A 20000-nucleotide genomic window follows, 5' to 3' on the forward strand; every position below is an offset into this window, starting at 1 on the left:
CATTCATCACAAAAGTAAATATCGGAGATATGAGGTATATAAAGAAGAACATACTGTGTTCCATCCAATATAGTTATTATATAAAAAAAGGCTACGATTTGCAAAATTATAATAAAGCATTCAAACAAACAGACACACTTAACCACGTGACACCGTAAGTAGGGCATTGATTTGAAGAAAGGGGGACAAAAACTAAAAAGTTAAAATATGGAGACGTTTCTGCCAGACAGCGACGTTACAAGTGTACTTATCATATCAGCACAGTCTCTCGCCTTTGAGAAAAGCTCACCAAATTATTCTAATACACAACGTTTTACGCCACAACCTCGTAATAGCCGCTTTAATAAGCCGCTTAATGCGAACAATAACAACACTTCAATGCATGTGGGCTCGTATTATTCTCGCATTGTGTCTCTAAGCACTCAGTGCCTTCGCTCTCTTTCTCTTTCTCTATCTATTTCTGTAATTCTGTTGCCGTTGTGCTTTTATCTCAGACACTGTTTGGTTGTTTCCAGAGGCGAGAGTTTAATGTGGAAGTGATTCTACAAATACAGTGCAGTTGTATTCCGCCGCTTGTATTGTTGTTGTTGTTGTCGCTCCTCGTACTTACTGCAGAAAATATGGCGTTGTCTGTGCAGCGCGACGAGGAGATGAAACCGTGTTGGAGCCCGAGGTTACGGAGTCCTACTCTGTTATAGTCAATTGCTGTTTACTGCTCTGATGCACACACCAAAACAACAACAAACTCACAGCGTGGCTGGTTACTCAGGCGTGAGCATATACAGTACGTAGTACTATACTTGTGAGGACCATCAACATTTGAAGTACTGTAAGTAAGGCTTACCGAGCCGTGCGGCTCGTAGGGTAACTAGTTGCCCTCCCTCCCCAACAACGGTCTTGCGATCATGATAAAAGGCATACAGTATACGCAGAGGAACATTAAACATTAACGTGCATTTTCATCCCAGGCTGGCAGTAAAATATAGAATGAATTAATCATGGTGTACAAGACTGTCTAGATCCTTATCCTGTATGTGGCCTTATCTGCCTCCACACGCAGTGAGCACGCACAACAGGAAATTAGCAGTGACCATGGCCGGGTCAGCGTCATTATTCCAACGGCGCATAATTACATCAGACCTCCCAATACTGACCCTGTCCCTAACCCTAGCCCTAACCGTAACCACACGCGAAGCCACGTTGTCGGACTAATGCGCCGTCGGAATTAAGAGCGGATCCCCCATGGCCATGGAAGATGGTGTGTATGTATGTATGTGTGCGTGCGTGCGTGCGTGCGTGCGTGCGTGCGTGCGTGCGTGCGTGCGTGCGTGCGTGCGTGCGTGCGTGCGTGCGTGCGTGCGTGCGTGCGTGCGTGCGTGCGTAGGATGGGAGGGGGTATTGTTGGCAGAGGCAGAGAAGTGACAAGCTTGGGCCCATTAGAACAAGACTTATGCCTGATTCGTACTTGGTCGTGTGCCTGTGACAGACAATAGACAATAGCCGATCTACAGGCCCACAATGCGTCGTGCTACGACAATGACTTATTATCGAGTGCGACACCTATGCACAACTAAGTATGACTCAGGCTTTAATGAAGAAAGAGAGAGAGGTGGGGGATGTGATGGAGGAGGGAGTTATGCTACGCAATTCAACAGGTGTCATATGGCTAGCTCGCCAGGATGTGCTGATGCAACAGGATAGAGTTAGACCATGGGCCTGACTACAGACAGACAGACGGACGAGGGAGGGGGGGAGGGAGGGAGGGAGTTAAAGAGAGGGAGAGAGAGAGAGTAACAGTAAGTTGATTCCACAGGCCCGTCCTGGTGACTGACTGCTTGAAAAACACACTTTAACACCAATAACGCTACTTTGCTAAAGTAGGGATTCACTCTTAACCATCTCCCCCCCCCCCCCCCACCCCCCTCCTCTCACTCTCTCCCGCCCCTGATTCTCTCTCGCTTGATGGGCCCCCTGCGAGCTCCTAATAACCCATGATGAGTCCTCCACACTTGAGCACCCTCCCATCAGACACCCACCGAGACGGACACACAACACACAACACACGCACGCACGCACGCACGCACGCACGCACGCACGCACGCACGCACGCACGCACGCACGCACGCACGCACGCACGCACGCACGCACGCACGCACGCACGCACGCACGCACGCACGCACGCACGCACGCACGCACACACACCCACTGTGGTGGACGTGGAAGGAGTGGATATAGTGACAGCCCTCAGCAGGTCTATTAACGGGCCGTCCCATGGTTCCAATACAGCACAGACAAACGCAGGAGAAAAACAACATTAGCCAATATGGATGGATCTCACGCCATGACATTATCCTAACATAACATGCTGCAGCTAGCTGATCGGCCTTGAATGCCTATAGTATACAAACACTCCAGACAGCGGGGAATACGATGAATAGGAGATACTGTAGCAGTGTGGGGGTCTGGGGGGGGGGGGCTAAATAATTTTGGGGGGTCCTCAGATGATAGCTTAACATGCAACATTGTTTTCTCACTCAACAGTACTGTAACAAATCAACATGCATTATGCAGGGTATTTGCACATTTCAAAAGTTTAAATGTAATGACTTTTAAGACCTTATTAATACCAAATTGGCCAAATTGTCAAATCTTACTAGAGAAGAAAGAGGCAAACATTGTGAAAATAGCCAATCTACAAGCTCTCAATGCCTTGCAGTGATACAGTCAGACATTAAAGCTAACAAGGTCCTGGGCTGGGGACCAGCCTCAAGACTCTGGTCTAAATTAGTCCTGGTTTAGAAAGTTATGATTTGCAAGACTGTGTAGATTGGCTATTTTCAGCAAAGACATTTAACGTAGAGTGAACAGAAAATGCATTAGCACAGGGCCCTGCGGGACTCCAGCCAACCAACCAAGTATAGAGCTTAAGTTGTTAAAACCAACTGTGTTGCCGTTCCACAGAATCAGAGTACAGAGAAGAGATGGGCTGTGGAGAAGGGAAGCCTAAATAAAATAATGATAGTAAATGAATAACGATGCGACACGACACGCTAAAAGCATCAGGCAGGGAAGAGCACAGGAGGGAGAAGGAGAGGGTGAAGTGTGTGTGGGTCCAAAGAGCAGTTCTCAAAGTCAAGGACCCCCAAAATGATATGTACTGTATTTGGCCAGCACGGACCACAATCTAAAAATGTTTTGTGCATGCCAGCGACGCCCAGAAGAGGAGTTATGTTTAGGAAGATTTAAGATTATTCAAAAATGTTTTCTAAAGAATTTACTGTGCTTACATACAAAAGCATTTTTGCAGTGAGCTAGACACATTTAAGTTCAGTACATAATCACCTCTCTACAGATCTCTTTCAGAGACAAGAGCGTGGCTTTGTGACACTGAGCTGGACACACACGGACGACACACAAAAGTACTTGAGTAAATATACTTAGTTACTTCACAATACTGCTAATAACCATTCATATCTAACTAGTAGTAGAAAACACATTCATAGTTAACCTGTTTATCTGTTTCTGTGTTTGGCAGACTGATGGATCCATTAGCCAGTTTGAAGCCTGTAGTGTAGATCACAACAGTGTTTGCATAATCTGCCAAAGACATACAGTGTAATAAGCAGTTGTCCCAATTGTGGTCCAACTGTGTTAGGCATTTGCCTAACTGGCACCCCAAAACCGAGAACATCAAGCCAAACCGTTACAATATTAGTAAAGAAAGTGAACATTGACTCGAAAGAGGAGGGACTCTAAGGAAATAAGGGTAGTATTTTGATTGACCGTCTTGAGAAGATCTTGGATTGTGCTGAAGCACAAATTATTTGTGTGGCATAAACTGTTCACTTCAAGGATAAAAGCAATATTGAGCGTTTGCAGAATATGCTTTTAAAGCAAGAAGGCAAGAAGCAAGTTGCAGCGGTGATTGTAAACAAGAAATGCGTTGCAGCAACGATTCTAAACCAGAAGCAAGCTGCAGCAGTAGTGGCAACAGGCAAGACATGTTGATCAAGTAAACTTATTTTACTTGATCAAACTATTTATTTTACTTATTAAACTTATTTACACAATTTATACATTTTCTGTCAGAATTATGTTTTGAACGTGCGGTTGAGCTTAATGACCAAAAAAGGGAGTGATCAGATTATTCAAGCTGCAAAACAGACTCTGTTGATGCAGCAAGGCATATATTGTTCGCCAAGACTGGTAAACCGGAAGCAATGCCGCTGACAAGTGAAGTGATGTCTCCGCTTCCATTTGATGCGAATACACTATCAAGCAATGGTTTGGAGAAATGCTCACTGTGCCATAGCTGAGCTTCCTGTCCCTGTGGACATGGGATGGAAACATGGTGATTCAGGACCACAGCCCATTCTGATAGCATTGAGTCCAATCCCAGAAAGTTGCCTGGAAATGATTTCATGTGCATGCCACAACACGTCATTGCAAATGCCGGAAATCTGGGTTACGATGCCCAGCAATGTGTGCATGTCAGCAACAGAGTGATGACCAACCTCCTTGTATGAATGTGGCCTAGTGTCTACACTTTTGTCCAACAATGGCCTACAGTAGTAAGTATCTTGTCTGACCCTAAGCACATAGATATGTACACTTTATTTGACAGTTGTGCTTGCTTTGTTATAGGGTTGTTGAAGAGATAGATCAAAATCGCCAGCCATTTTGTTATGCAAATTATAAGGTTAAAAACCAAATGTTTTGCTTGGGAACTAGGTTTTTCTGATTCAGCAGCCTTGAATTAGGTCCAATGGCCTTGTCTGTCCCCCCCCCCCCCCCCCTAAACCCCAAATGCCTCTAACCCCCTAAGGCCTTTTTTTCTGAAATCCCACTGGTCTAGGTTTCCACCTGACAGAGGCATTACATACTCCATCGTACGGCAGAGCAAACGCGCCGAAAATAAGTAGATCTACAAAGGAACACGTTGCGATATGCCGCTGTGAGGACCTAGCTATTTTCAGCAATGCAACACCATTGTATGGTAGTATAAATTCTAGCATAACAGGGATGGTGTGCAAACAGAGAGAACAGAATACTAGTGGGTATACCTGTTTAGTTTATTTATTTATTTTCCCCCCCTAAACCTCCCCTTTGTTTTATGCAATAAGACACAGGAGAGAGAGAGAGAGAGAGAGAGAGAGAGAGAGAGAGAGAGAGAGAGAGAGAGAGAGAGAGAGAGAATGGAGACTGCAGAAGATAAATAAATGATAGGGTAAGAGGACACAGCAGAAAAAACAGAAAGGGGGTAGGCGAGCAGGAGGAGAGGGAGGGAGGTGCAGGGAGAGAAAGTGAGACGTAGAAGGAACGTGAGGGAGGAGAGGGAGGAGAGGGAGGTAGGGAAAGAGTGGTATGTAGTGTAGACACAGGGACGGTGCCTGTAGCATACTGATGGTGCTCCTTATTATGCTGTGTGTGTGTGTGTGTGTGTGTGTGTGTGTGTGTGTGTGTGTGTGCGTGCGCGCACGCATATGCCACGTGAGTGCATGCTTGCGTACAGTATATACCTGTGCACAAACAGGAACTCGCCTATATGCACGAGTAGTGCCGTGCACACCTGCGCGTGTGTATATGAGAACACGCGCCGTGTGTGTGCGACTGTGTGTTTGGCGTGTGCACGTGTGTGCTGCTGCAGTGGACTGTGGGGTTCTTCATTATGCTGCATGTGTATATCCCTCTGCAAAGGCTCTGCTATCAAACCTAGCGGAGCCCCTCCAGGTACAAGAAATACTAGCCGTGCAACCATGGCTCTTCCCCAGGGACGATGTCTTCCTGTAGGGTAGTCAACTCCTCAAGGGCAGCTTAGCCAGTATATATAGGAAACAGCGCACGCGCGCACGCACGCACGCACGCACGCACGCACGCACGCACGCACGCACGCACGCACGCACGCACGCACGCACGCACGCACGCACGCACGCACGCACGCACGCACGCATGTCACGTACAAGACAAGCAAGCTTAGTCCTAAGCAAACGAGTATCCAAATCAACAAGGTGGTCGACTATTTGTCTATTGTAACAATGCTTCTCGGCAATATCTTCCATACTGTTAGAAAGCCTGTCTATTTCCATTTTAAAAGTTGCCCTGTTTGTAGGGAACATGCATTTGTGGGATGAGCAGCATAGCCGAGTACGTGGGTTGCACCCATGTGAACATTTACATATTCGCTGTCAATGCCAAACAGCTTATTCTACGCTTGCTATATGCTCACTAACGCTCACTATGGGAGGTACCATTTCTGTCTATAAACACTATATCGTTGCTGTCATCTCCATATTTAAACGTTTTGTGTTTATTCTGTAAATTAACGACCTACTTGATCATACATACAGCAGTGTCACACAAAAGCATCAAAAGCATATCCGACAGAGACAATGTCAGAGTTGGACTGTGGATGGTTAAAAAAAATTGCTACCAATGATCAGCGGTAATAACAATTTCAAGCATTTTCTATTGATGCAAGAACAATAGCTTCTATTTCAGTGTGCTTTAACTTACCAGGAATAATAGGTAGAGACAGGTTCCTGATCTGTACACAGCCCACCTCTGAGACACAGAGTGAGTAGACAGAAATGGTGCATTAGTGAGCATTAGTGAGGACCTAATTATGGCAGAAAATGGGTGAAGTATCCCTTCAAGTGACAGTTCACATTCAAATTCAGAACAATGCATATGACTCCTTTTCATTAGTCGTAACTTGGTTCTCTCCCTCCCCCTCTCTCTCTCTCTCTCTCTCTCTCTCTCTCTCTCTCTCTGTCCTTGATCCATTCAATTCTGTCCCATTCTGTCCTATTATAGTGCTATAAAATCTTTCTCAAGGCTTCGCCAAAGCACCATTACAAAATGCTAAATCAGTTCAATCTAAAAGTCACCCTAATAAAAAGACGTCAATAATGTGTCTGTATGTGTGTGAGCATGTGCATGCATATGTGTGTGTGCGTGTGTGTGCGTGCGTGCGTGCGTGCGTGCGTGCGTGCGTGCGTGCGTGCGTGCGTGCGTGCGTGCGTGCGTGAAATCGCTACAGTAACTATTTAGCAAATACATGAAATATGTGTGAGACTTGTGGATAGTGCAGATTTTTAAATCCCTAACCACACCAGAGCAGAGGGTCACCACAATTTAAGCATTTAGCAGAGCGATGTACAGTACAAGTAAGAACAAAAAACATGGTATAAATTACATTAAAATAGTCATCATGAATCATACGTATAAGCTTAGGAACCTAATAGTGGAATATCTATATAATGGGAGTGATTCTGCAGTTCTGATTGCAATGGGACTCCTTGCAACATGCAACTACTTGCAACCATTATTCCCAATGGCAGTTGCAAGGAGTTGCATTGGTGTGGTTTGGGCCTTAAGGGAAAGATTTATGATCATGGATATAAATAAGTAAACACAGTGATTCTCTGGCAAATACAGTAGATGGCCATTGTATTTGAACATATATGGACAAACCCACGCCTTGACATAAACACAGAGAATACACACATTTATTGATAGAAGTGTAGCTATATGGAATGGAAAAGTATTTTTATTTTTTCTTCTTACAATTGCTAAATACAATTCACAAATAGCCTACTTAGTTTTTTTTTTAATTATTTTTTTTTGCAACCCATTTTTTCACAGTGTCAATTATCTAATGTAATCCTGGGCGCTACACTTCCTCTAGCCTGGGGTCCACCTATGCTTTCTATGGCATAGGCAGCTCCCGGCAGGATCCGCCGGGAGAATCTAGACACAGCTGCGCGACATGAGACTAATTAATTAGAGCGACAGAGAGAGAGAAAGGAGTGTGTGTGTGTGTGTACGTGTGTACGTGTGTGCGTCAATTTAACAAAGGTGCAGACGATCAGACCCAGACTCGGACCCAGACTTTTTTTTTCTCCCTGGAAATAAAAAACGTCTGGGTTTCCGAGGCTACACTTCCTCTGACAACCTGGGGGAGGAGTCTATGCATGAGGAGTCCAAACTGCTTCTTTTCACCTGACAGGGGGGGTTTCCCCGGAAGCGCGTGGAAGGAACATGTTATTCCGACCAGTTCCTTCCCCCTCCATCAGGCGCCCCGGCTGGCCAGGGGGAGGTACAAATACTTAGTATTGATAAAATTGTATTATTTACATTGCAAAACGATTCCATACCGATTATTCACATTGCGAAACGATACGATACAAAGTCAAATGATACGATACAATATTTGCTGTTTACATTTCGATACAGTTACTATATCGTTACACACCTAGTATCATCTCTCCAGCAGACATTGTTACACAGATCTGATCTCACTAAACATCCCTCATCATCATCAGCAATGCCTCAGAAATAGATCCAAAAATGGATTGCGGTCATTAGCTGGGAGGAGAACAGCTTGCAGGGGACGCACACTTTTCTGTGTCCCTGGAAGTGTGACACGGATAAAAAAAGGAAAGTGAGTGTGTGATTGTATATGAAAGCGATATGGTACAGAGAGAGAGAGAGAGAGAGAGAGAGAGAGAGAGAGAGAGAGAGAGAGAGAGAGAGAGAGAGAGAGAGACTGTGGCTCAGGAGGTAGAGCAGGTCATCCAATGATCCATGGGTCGGCGGTTCGAATCCCGGCTCCTCCGGTCTAAGTGTCTTTGGGCAAGACACTGAACCCCAAATTGCTCCCGATGTGCTGGTTGGTACCTTGCATGGCTTCCCCCGCAATCGGTGTATGAATGTGTGTGTGATTGGGTGAATGTAATGCACATCTATGTAAAGCGCCTTGGATAAAGGCGCTATATAAATGCACCATTTACCATTTAGAGAGAGAGAGAGAAAGAGAGAGAGAGAGAGAGAGAGAGAGAGAGAGAGAGAGAGAGAGAGACCTGTGAAGATAGTGTTTAGAAAGAAAGAAAGAAAGAAAGAAAGAATGAATTCCCTCATTCCACCACAACCTGCTTTACGGTCTGATGATGACAACGCTCCTTCCTGGCACCTAATTGAATTAATTGTGTGTAATCACTTTCCAAAAGACTGGCAGGAGACACCGTGCAATGTGAGCTACGAGGAGCACTTATGCAAAAAAGGCAACAGCGTTTTTTAATTGAATCTTCCCAGATGTATCTGATTCCGTCAAACGAGCGTAACAAACTAAAAACAGATGCCAGGAGAGCCCAGGCGTGGAATGATACTAGGCACAGTGGCACAGTTCAATTGGAGAGATGGATGGTGGGCTAATGGGTTTAGGGCTTGGAAAAAGGAGCGGGGTTTAACCCATGTAGGACTGGAACGCATATGTGTCACTTTAGCTTTTAACCACTTTAACCATTATTTTATACTTTAGCTGTTGAGAATTAGCAGATATATGAAAATATGGTGCACATCTTTCAATATATATTCTTTCACAGGAAACATTTTGAACTCATAACTTTGCTTCTGAGGAGTCCCTGGAACAAAATATTTTCAGATGGGGTCGGCGGCCAAATATATACAATTTTTGGGGTCCTTGGCATGAAATAGTTTGAGAACCACTGATATAGAAACATGGATTTAGATGACATTTGTAGAATCTGGTCTCAGTCCTAAATAGGTTAAGGGGAGGGTGCGCTGCGAGCCTCGCCTGACACATGCACACTTTATCCAACATAATCTGTGGGAGATCTTTTTTGCAGCATCAGCCCGCAATGTATCTCAGAGGGTCCCACGTCGACGGGAACCTGCGCTTCATGCTATATATCCACATAAAGAGCCCCACCCCCCAGGGATTGGGTTGGGATTGTACCACAAAACCAACCTGCAGTACTGACTGTAGTGTAGTCTGTGAAGATATCATTGCTGTTCATCCATTCATCCAAACAGAAAAGTCCTATCTGATTGTATTAAACAACGTTAAACTCACCAACATTGCAGCTGTACGAAAAGGTTGAATTAAGTGTTTGTTTCATAAAAATCCACTGTAGACATGTTATGAGCTATTTCCTGTCAAGAAATTCCTTGCATATGATTATTTTCCTAAGTGTCAGCTAGTTTGGAAGCACTCGTTATCAGTAAAGCAACCTCCTGCTGCCTCCTGCAATAATGTGCAAATTCAAAACAGGTGGTACGCATGGGCTGTTGAGTGATAGTCAACGAGCACTTCCAAACTCCAGCACTTTAAAAAAAACCTGCAAGGAATTTCTTGACATGAAGTAGCATAGTAGCTCATAGCATGTCTACAGTGGATTTTTATTAAATAAAACAAACACATTGCAGCTAGAAAGAGGATAATTCAAGCTTCCCGTACAGCTGCACTGCAGGTGAGTTTGAAGTTGTTTAATACAATTAGATATAGGACTTTTCTGTTTGGATGAATGGGCTGTCTATGGGAAGTTGCACCTAGTTAGCACCTTGCTGGCAAGATGACAGTGATGTGCATATCGTCAATAGGCTGGACGGGAGTAGAAAAGCATATACCACCTCCCATTTTAAAATTAATGGGACCATAATTTACAGAAAATGAACATCATGGTAATTGAAAGAAGACTTTCAACTATCGATTGAAAACAGTACAAGTATTTATGGAAATATTTAGTATGGTAATGAAACCAAGTGCAAAGTCCAGACAAATACACATTCAATTGAATGGAATGTTAATTTGTCGGCAACCCATCAGGAGTGGAAACAGTGACACCTTTTAGGCCATTACTGAGAACTGCAGTGTTTGAATGACTTCCTTGTTGGCTTCACATCAAGCCTGCTTGCCGCCTGGTATAGACTGTTAGGCAGAAGCATTTGGAAATTGTGTGAGCCAAGTGTCGAGAGACTAATGGCTCGTGAATCTACAGTAAAAGAGAAAATAAAAAAGTGTGACAACTCTGACCTACTTGCTATAGCTCGTCCCAGGCTCTTGGGTCCATCACCTGCACCAGTAGACTGGTCTGGTCTAGTTTATTGCCAGTGATGGAAAAAGTACACAATTGTTTTACTTAGGCCTAAGTAAAAGTACCAATACTGCAATGTAAACTACTCCGTTACAAGTGAAAGTTCGGGATTCATGTAGAACGTCCCATTTCAAATATTAAAAATATCTTGAAAATTGTCAATCTACTGTACAAGCTCACAATGCGTTGCATCGCGACGTTAAGTGATACGTGGTCAAATGGGTATAGGCCACAAACACTTTCGAGATTTTCAAGTGGGCTCTGACCCAGAAACAGTTGAGAAACACCAGGTCTAGGGGACCGACTCACTGAGATGTGATTTCCTTTTCTTTTTCGAGGGTCCGCATCACAGTGAGAAAGAAGACGGGTCCATTCTCCCTCTCTAGGCCCGGTGGAGAGAGAGAGAGAACCTGTCTGCAGACATTTCCTTGCTCTTTAATCTCTGCAGCCGAGGGGAGCGAGAGAGAGAGAGAGGAGAGCGGCGAGCGCTGCACATTCCATTAATGTAAAGTGGGGCTTGAAGGCCCGTAATTTATTGGCTTTGCAGACTACGCCTCCCCTCATCTCACTCCACCACGGTGCTGCTGGCTCCCAGCCACCAAATACTCCCTCTGATACCCAGAGACACGCGCGCCGCGCCGCAGCCCGCAGCTCATACATTTTATGCTGCTTCGCCTCCCTCTCGTCTTGTATACTATAGTATATCGTCTCTGTCAGGTAGAAACCTTGTATGTCCAAAACTGTTACTTGTCACGATTCAAATTCGGAAACCGCAAAATAGCTGATCTTAGCTACTTTTGATGCTTTCGTGTGACACTGATCAAGCGGGGCGTTCATTTACGAAAAAAACACAAACGGTTCCAATGTGGAGATGAGAGGTTTCTGCCCCAACAGCAACGGTATTATTTCCCCTCCATCCCTATACACTATACATCACTCTCCCTCCCCTCTCGGATACATGTACGAATGCACACTCCACACGTATACACACACACACACACACACACACACACACACACACACACACACACACACACACACACACACACACACACACACACACACACACACACACACACACACACACACACACACACACACACACACACACACACACACACACACACACACACACACGTATTGATATACTGTGTACTGTGTAGGCCAACATGTGTGCGGTACACATGAGGACATACGTCTCTCTGGGTCGTCCTCAGATCCCGGTTCTCCCGGTTCTGGCCAGCTCGTCGGTACCTTGAGCTCCTGTATGTTGTATGTGCATGTATGTATATGTGGGATGTCCTCGTGACCGGTGCCCGTGTGTGTACCCACAGCACTAGGCTGGCTGCTGGCAGGACTATTGCATGGTGTCTTTGCCAGTGTCCTCCTGCTTTAGTCTCATTCTCCTGGCTGATATTTTCTCGCTCCCCCTTGGTCCCTCATACAGATTCTTGTTGGTAACTCTTGCTGATCTTAAGTGGACTACTGCATGCAACATTCTGGTGTAGTCCCGTCTAGAGACTTCTGCGGGGTTGGTTTCAGGGTTCAGCAGTGGTGGAGAAAGTATATACTCGAGTAAATATGAATTCAAGTATTAAAAAAGTATGGAGGGGAATATGGAAGGGAAAGGAATTGGTTGGAATACCGTGTTCCTCCCATGCCATGTCCAACCGGGGAATCTCCCACCTGTCAGGTGAAAAGAAGCTACTTGGACTTCTCATGCATAGAAGGAAGCTTGAGGTCAGTCTATTGCTCTCCCCAGGTTGGCAGAAGGAGTGTAGCGCCCATGATTACATTACACCAGTTAGGACCCAGGTAGGGCCGGGCCTTAATTTCAGCCTGTTGAGAACTCTAGTTTTCGCCGGCTGCCGGGTGTGGCTGTGCAAATATCTTTGGGGCAGGCCCGTCTAGAGTTTGAATGGACAGGTATCAGTCAAAAGGGAGACATCGAAGAGGAAGGACAGGTGGGGAAGGAACAACATATGGAATGTCAGAACAGGTCAGCTCCATATGGAGATCTAAGGGTTTGAGGTAAGATGTAGAATTTCTGGCTGGCTACATGTGCATCTGGGTTGCTTGCTTCTTTCTGAAGCCAAGCAGGGAAGTGAGTGTCTTTATGACTCTGATTGAACCAATGGTTTAATTACAAAAACAAAACGACACGAGTAGCCTACTCATAGCCACTGACACAACCACAGGATAGACAGGAGCAGAGAGAGAGAGAGAGAGAGAGAGAGAGATTGTTTGTGTGTTTGAAAGAGTGATAGCAAAAAAAAAAAGTACAAATTAATTTGGCAGATGAACCCTCCCTTGGTCTATAGTCTGTGACAGTGTTAGCTAGGATGCCCTCATGACCGAGGCCACTGCCAGCCTGCCAAACAGCACTGAGCTCTGCCAGCAAAGAGTGGACATGAAGGGTAGGAGAGACCGGAGAGAGAGAGAGAGAGAGAGAGAGAGAAAGAGAGAGAGAGAGAGAGAGAGAGAGGCCAGAGTACATGTTGCAGGCGTGGAGAGACAGAGAGAGAGAGAGAGAGGCCAGGGTACATGTTGCAGGCGTGGAGAGACAGTTGTAAAAGTAGTAACAAGAGGAAGAGGTACAGTATGGTATGGGCGGTCGTAACGAAAACAGAAAAGGATGCGTTCATGTTTTATTTTCCGAACACGTCCGCTTGCTGTGGTTGAACGGAAGCAAAACCGAAGAGTGCATTTAGTTAAACTATACGAGTATAATAAGCAAAGCGCTGCACTATTTATGATCTGATGTGAACGTAGGGTCCGAGCGCACAGTTCACAAGGAGAGAGAGGAGAGAGAGAGAGAGAGAGAGAGAGAGAGAGAGAGAGAGAGAGAGAGAGAGAGAGAGAGAGAGAGAGAGAGAGAGAGAGAGAGCAGTTATAATATCGTTGCCGTCGACCAGAAACCCTCATGTCTCCATATTTAAACTCGTTTTATTGTTAATTATAACACACTTCATCATACAAGAGTGATCGTGATTTGCCTAATATTAAATATTTGATAATATGAAAATATCGTCTCCTTCAGGTGGAAATCTCCTAAACTACAACTTTTCAGGATTAAAAATCAAAAGCATCAACAGTAGTAGATCTACAGTACAAGCTTGTTTTTATGTAAGACTAGTATGATCAAGTAGGACGTTAATTTATGGAAAAACACAAATATGGAGATAAGAGGTTTCAACCTGACAGCGACGATATAGGCTATGCTGCTGCTTACTTATTCATGCATGGGGGGAGACGTCTCTCACAGCTGAAGTAAATTATTTAGTGTGTGTGTGTGTGTGTGTGTGTGTGTGTGTGTGTGTGTGTGTGTGTGTGTGTGTGTGTGTGTGTGTGTGTGTGTGTGAGAATTATTAAGCTTATGTTTACACTAAAACAGTAGGGTTCCCTTTTGAGAGGGGTCACTGACCACGCTCTTGAAATAACACAATTATATCGCCATGCACTCCGTGCTCCGTGGGTGCACGCCAGTCTGCGGTGTGTGTGTGTGTGTGTGTGTGTGTGTGTGTGTGTGTGTGTGTGTGTGTGTGTGTGTGTGTGTGTGTGTGTGTGTGTGTGTGTGTGTGTGTGTGTGTGTGTGTGTGTGTGTGTGTGTGTGTGTGGGGACCGGTTGAATAAGTAAATATATCCATTTAAGTGAATGTAAATATGTAGTTACTGTACCCCAGGGCCCTCAGGGAGGTACTGTGAGTGCAAAAGGTCGAACCGATACTGAGATAAAGACATGCATGGTGACCGGAGAGAGGGAAGGAGATGAGGTTCCATTTGGAATCTACACTATAGGGACGGCCGCTATTCGAAACTGGCCCTGTCCCCCTTTTCCCCTTACTGTATATGTTTTTTTCCCATTTTACCTCCTTATATGAAGATTTCCTGTTTTTTGAATTGCGACCGAAGGTCGAAGGTCGTGCATTTCCCGTCAGTGTATCACTCAAAATCCCCATACATGGGGAAAGCCCCCATATACAGTATGGTGCCCAGGTCTCGTGACATCACGTGACATCATCAGCGATGGAGATCCCCGGTGTCATAGTAAATGCGACCTGCTGTCGCAATTAAGCCCATATATGGAGATCCCTATGTCATCAATATTAATATATGGATAACCTGTTCTGACATTCCATATGTTGATCCTTCCCCATCCATCCTTCCTCTTCGATGTCTCCCTTTTGACTGATACCTGTCCATTTAAACTCTACATGGGCCTGCCCCAAAGTTATTAGTGCAGACTCACCCGGAGCTGGCGAAAAGTTCTCAACAGGCCCGAAAATGAAGGCCCGGCCCTACCTGGCCCTCATCAAACCCTGTACTCAAAAGACACTGCCCCCGCTGCCACGCTTAGATCGCCATATATAAATGGTAAATGGTAAATGGTGCATTTATATAGCGCCTTTATCCAAGGCGCTTTACATAGATTGTGCATTACATTCACCCATTCACACACACATTCATACACCGATTGCGGCGGAAGCCATGCAAGGTACCAACCAGCACATCGGGAGCAATTTTGGGGTTCAGTGTCTTGCCCAAGGACACTTCGACATGTAGACAGGAGGAGCCGGGATTCGAACCGCCGACCCATGGATCATTGGACGACCTGCTCTACCTCTTGAGCCGACCTGTTTTGACATTCCAATCTGACCTCATCAAACCCTGTAGACACGCTCCATATATGGCCAGTGCACGTGAGGTCGCTTCTCGCCCTCAGGCGTGACTCTTACTGGTATAGAAGTGTTTATTTGCACGTCTTGATGTCCTGATGAATTGAAAATGGTGGACCCAGTTGTAAACAAGTGTAATGCTTTAAAAGTGTGTCGTCCACAGTAACAGTCTTTGTATTGAGTTGTGCTTTCATGTGAAATGTACCCATTATATGCTACTGTTAATAAATACTTCAATCACTTCATCCTTTAGAACCTTTTACATATAGCAGGTCCTTGGCCTGAAAAAGACCCCCTGCTATAGACTATGAGATGGAAGGTGTGTAAACCCCCTGCTATAGACTATGAGATGGAAGGTGTGTAAACCTCCTGCTATAGACTATGAGATGGAAGGTGTGTAAACCTCCTGCTATAGACTATGGGATGGAAGGTGTGTAAACCTCCTGCTATAGACTATGGGATGGAAGGTGTGTAAACCTCCTGCTATAGACTATGAGATGGAAGGTGTGTAAACCCCCTGCTATAGACTATGGGATGGAAGGTGTGTAAACCCCCTGCTATAGACTATGAGATGGAAGGTGTGTAAACCTCCTGCTATAGACTATGAGATGGAAGGTGTGTAGACCTCCTGCTATAGACTATGAGATGGAAGGTGTGTAAACCTCCTGCTATAGACTATGAGATGGAAGGTGTGTAGACCTCCTGCTATAGACTATGAGATGGAAGGTGTGTAAACCCCCTGCTATAGACTATGAGATGGAAGGTGTGTAGACCCCCTGCTATAGACTATGAGATGGAAGGTGTGTAGACCCCCTGCTATAGACTAGATGGAAGGTGTGTAAACCTCCTGCTATAGACTATGAGATGGAAGGTGTGTAGACCCCCTGCTATAGACTAGATGGAAGGTGTGTAAACCCCCTGCTATAGACTATGAGATGGAAGGTGTGTAAACCCCCTGCTATAGACTATGAGATGGAAGGTGTGTAAACCCCCTGCTATAGACTATGAGATGGAAGGTGTGTAAACCCCCTGCTATAGACTATGAGATGGAAGGTGTGTAAACCCCCTGCTATAGACTATGAGATGGAAGGTGTGTAAACCTCCTGCTATAGACTATGAGATGGAAGGTGTGTAAACCCCCTGCTATAGACTATGAGATGGAAGGTGTGTAAACCCCCTGCTATAGACTATGAGATGGAAGGTGTGTAAACCCCCTGCTATAGACTATGAGATGGAAGTTTAAACCCCCTGAAGGTGTGTCTTCATTCAGTGGGAGGCCATGCATGCGCGATAACATCTTGCGAGAGCCACGCGCCTGCAAGCGTGTTGTGGTCAATGTATGACATAGCCATGCTAATCACCATGCTAATGGTGTCCCAGAGTGTGTGTGTGTGTGTTGGTGTGCACAGTGAGGTATCTTACACAGCACAATAATAGCCATGCACACGCATGGCCCAGGCTATGAATAATGACCACTTTAGTTCCATTCTGTAAGGAATTGAGGCCACATCAGGCCAGAGGTGGTTGAGGTAGCATGCGAGAGAGAGGGGGGGTGGGAGAGGGGGGTTGTATGAGGGGGGCATGAGGGGGGTATGAGGGACAGAAGGTTTGACAGGATAATTACTCATAGCTGCACAGATTCTCTCAGCTCCTCACTGAAATCAACCCGACAGACAAAGTTCACACATGCAATAGAAAGAATGAGAGAACAAAAGACAGAGAGAGAGAGAGAGAGAGAGAGAGAGAGAGAGAGAGAGAGAGAGAGAAAAGGAAGCAAAAATGAGAGTTCACGAGAAAGAGCAAGAGTGAGAAATTGAGGGAGGGAGAGAGAGAGACAGGTCTATACGAAAACAAGCCCAAAAGAACTAGGCCACATGAACACACACGCACACGCACACGCACACGCACACGCACACACACACACACACACACACACACACACACACACACACACACACTGGGGAGGTTCATGCAAATGTTACAGAACCACAACATTAGTAGTAAGACCAAAAAGCAAAAGCAACACAAAAAAGGAAACCCACAACCACCAACATTTACAAGGATTTTTACATGAAAGACATGCCCAAAGTCTCTTAAGAAGCGGACATGGCAACAGTGGTTGTGCACAGACCCAGGTGTAACAGAGCAGTGGAGTGGTGGTGGTGAGGAGGAGGGGGGGGGGGGGGGGGGGGGGGGGTGCCAGGATGTAGGAAGAGGATGGAAGGCAGGGGGGTGGGGGGGATGCAAAATAGGTGCCCTTTGAACCCCTCCGGTGGGACTGCTGCGATGCGGCGAATTCCACTGAACTCCTTCTACTCCCCCTCCTCCTCCTCCTCCCCCTCCTTCTCCTTCTCCTCCCCCTCCTCTCCTCCCCTGCATCTCCTCCCTCTCATCCTCTCTTCTCCTCCCCCTCCTCTCCTCCCCATCCCTCTCCTCCCCCTCTTCTCCTCCCTCTCATCCCTCTCTTCTCCTCCCCCACCTCTCGTTCCTCTCCTCCCCTCCGGCCTCCCCTCCCCTCCTCTCCTCCCCCTCCTCTCCTCCTGTCGCTCGCCCGCTGCCGTCTCCATGGTGATGATCAGTGTGGATGGATGGTCCTCCTCGCAGCCACTCCCCCTCCCACTTTTTACTTGATCACATTAACGCAGGTGTTCTCTCTCCTGTCCTGATTCAGTCTCTGCCGCCCCGCCCCCCACTACACCCCTCCCCCTCAACTACAACCCCAATGGGAGAACATCTCCTTAATGGGGAACAACCCCCCCCCCCCCACACACACACACACACACACACACACACACACACACACACACGCTGTCTGTATCCCAGGCTCCTCCATCCATCCCTATCCTCTTAAACTCCATCTCCTTCCCCCATGACTGTTTATCCATCCCAGCCGGCCAGCCCTCTCTCTCACTCTCTACATGATTCCATCTTGGCTTTGTACTAGTGTGCGTGCGTGCTTATACGCCTTGTATTATACTTTGCTTGCTTGCGGGGGCCAAATATCCCCATATAGTAGACATAGACATTGTGAGGACAATTTTCCTGGTCCACACAAGAAAAATCACACCCGTGTGAAGTGAGGGGAGCTCTTATCATCGTATCATGACATAAAATATGTCACTTAATGTTTGTGTAGGACAAAGTTTGTGCACATACACCAAAAGCTGGATATAAAAAAATCACACTCATGTGAACAAGTGAGGGGCGCTCTTATCATCATATCATCACATTCCGGCCAATTACAATTACTTTTCTGTCCTCACTTTTGATGGGCGCTAGCCCCTCCTATGTCAGCTTTGAGTGTTGTGCAAACACTAACATTTTTCTTTTTTTTCCTTTTTTTATCCCACGATCTTGCAACCCAGTTTTTTTCACCCAGTGCCAATTATCTAATGTAATCCTTGGCTCTACACTTCCTCTGCCAACCTGGGGGGGCAGCGGACTGACCTCATGCCTCCTTCTATGCATGAGGAGTCCAAGCTGCTTCTTTTCACCTGACAGGGGGGAATTTCCCTGGCCGGACGTAGCGCGTGGAAGGAACACGTTATTCCGACCAGTTCCTTTCCCCTCCATCAGGCACCCCGGCTGGCCAGGGGGAGGTAGTTTTAGAGACCAGGATTACTGCATGTTTTTGTGAGGGTACCTACCCTAGGGGACACGGGGAGAACATGCAAACTCCACGCAGAAAGGCCCTTTCACCAACACCACTTCGGGTATGGGCACTGATGACGCGGAGGAGGGAACACGCCCCCAGCGCCCACAGCGTTGGGGGCGTTGCAAACACTAACATTGAAGACGAAATTGTGATTGGCCGGAATGAGATGGGGTATATGTACGTATAATGATAAGAGCGCCCCTCACTGTGATTTTTGGATTTTGGACAATCACACCCATGTGACAATTCACATTTCACACAGGTGTGATTTTTTCCTCAAATCTGCTACACACAGACACAGAAAGCTAGCTATAGGAGGGGCTATAAACGGTTGTTTAATGCTTAAAAAACCTATTTAGGCTCAGGTTAGGGTATAGTCTTGTGAGCCAGACTGTTTTTCAAGCTCTTCCATCATACAGTCTGGAAGCTCTGAATATGATCAAGCGAATGTGACACCTCCTCCCCGCTTCCGTTTCGTCTTTGCAGTCGCGCAAATTTATCCTAATATAAATCGTTGAAGCATATAGCTTAGTATCCTGACACTCAGCCTGAATTTTCATTTAGTTTCACTTCCTTTTTGAGACTGAAAGCCCTTCCCATGGCAGCCGTTTCTGGGATATATATATATTGATAGACGTTACCAAAGCGTCAGTCTTAGGCAATTGGTTCACACCAACCAATCAAAATAGTAGCAAAGCAGATGACGTCGTTGTCAATGTGGCTGGCTAACCCGGTTGCTAACCAAACAAACACAGTCAACGAGCGAAACACACA

Source organism: Electrona antarctica (genome assembly GCF_951216825.1).
Source record: "Electrona antarctica genome assembly, chromosome: 7".
Lineage (NCBI taxonomy): Eukaryota > Metazoa > Chordata > Actinopteri > Myctophiformes > Myctophidae > Electrona > Electrona antarctica.